The sequence below is a fragment of the Oratosquilla oratoria genome, chromosome 34 (assembly GCF_046742065.1).
Source record: "Oratosquilla oratoria isolate Oo_2021 chromosome 34, ASM4674206v1, whole genome shotgun sequence".
Classification (NCBI taxonomy): domain Eukaryota; kingdom Metazoa; phylum Arthropoda; class Malacostraca; order Stomatopoda; family Squillidae; genus Oratosquilla; species Oratosquilla oratoria.
In genome coordinates, this window is record NC_134810.1 from 6,990,048 (window position 1) to 6,991,496 (window position 1,449).

Sequence of the window (1,449 nt, forward strand, 5' to 3'; positions counted from 1 at the left end):
AAGGAAAGAATCGTAGCGGAGAGTTGATGGTGGAAATGTGTCTAGAAAGAGAGTTGATGATAGCAAATACAGTGTTTCGGAAGAAAGTCAAGCATAAGTACACATGGGAGAGGGTGGCGGATGGAAGGGTGGTAGATAGAGCGTTAATGGATTATGTAGTGGTAAATAGGATTATGATAGGAAGAGTTAAGGATGTACATGTGCTAAGGGGAGAGGGTCGAGGAATATCAGATAATTTTTTGGTGGAAGGCAAGTTGAGAGTGGAGGATAGATGGAGAAAGAGGAAAGGGACAAAAGGTAGGGAGGTGCTTAGAGTGAAATCTTTAAATGAAAAGGAAAAGGAGAAGGAGTACAAGAAGAAGCTGAAGGAGGAATGGGAGGGTGTGAAGGATAGAGTAGAGCTAGGTGTGGAGGAGGAATGGGGATGGTTCAAGGAGGGAGTCATAAAGTGTGCAAGGATGGTGTGTGGAACAAGAAGGACAGAAGGAAATAGAAGGAAGGGTAGTGAACGGTGGGATGAGGAAACAAAGAAGGTTGTAGAAGAGAAGAAGCGAGATTTCACATATTGGTTACAAAATAGGACGAGGGAGTCATATGAGAGGTAGGAGTATGACAGAAAATTTTGAAAGTAATAAAAAGATGTTTTGGAAAGAAATTAAGAGAGGAAGAGGAGGCGAATCAAGTAGAGAAGAAAAGGTAAAAGGTACAGATGGAGAGATGATAATGGAAGAGAAGGCAGTAAGGGGAAGATGGGCAGAATACTTTAGGGAGTTGCTAAATGTGAGGGAGGATAGGGAGGGAAAGATAGTTGCAGTGGGAAATGCTAAGAAAATGAAAGTGATGAGTGAGGAGAATGGAGGAGAAATAAGGAAGGATGAAGTGAAGGCAGTTGTTAAGATGATGAAATCAGGTAAGGCACCTGGTCTGGATGGATGCCATGCTGAATGTCTAAAAAAAAAAAAATTAGGTACAGTGATGGTGGACTGGTTGGTGAGGTTATTTAATGTTTGCTGGAGAGAGGGTAGAGTGCCGGAGGACTGGAGGAATGCCTGTATAGTTCCACTTTACAAGGGAAAAGGGGACAAGTGTGAATGTAGTAGATTCAGAGGGATTAGCTTGTTAAGTGTAGTTGGGAAGGCTTATGAGAGGATCTTGATTGAAAGGATTAGGAGAGGCACAGAGGGAGTAATTGGTGAGGAACAGTGTGGTTTTAGGACGGGTAGAGGTTGTGTAGATCAGATCTTTGTGGTATGACAGATATGTGAGAAAGCTATAGGAAAGGGGAAGGATGTTTTTTGGGCTTTTATGGATCTGGAAAAGGCTTACGATAGGGTAGACAGAAAGGCACTGTGGGAGGTTATGCAGATATACGGGATAAGAGGAAAGCTTCCAGGGGCTGTCAAGAGTTTGTATGAGAGTAGTAGAGCTTATATCATGATTAGAAATGGA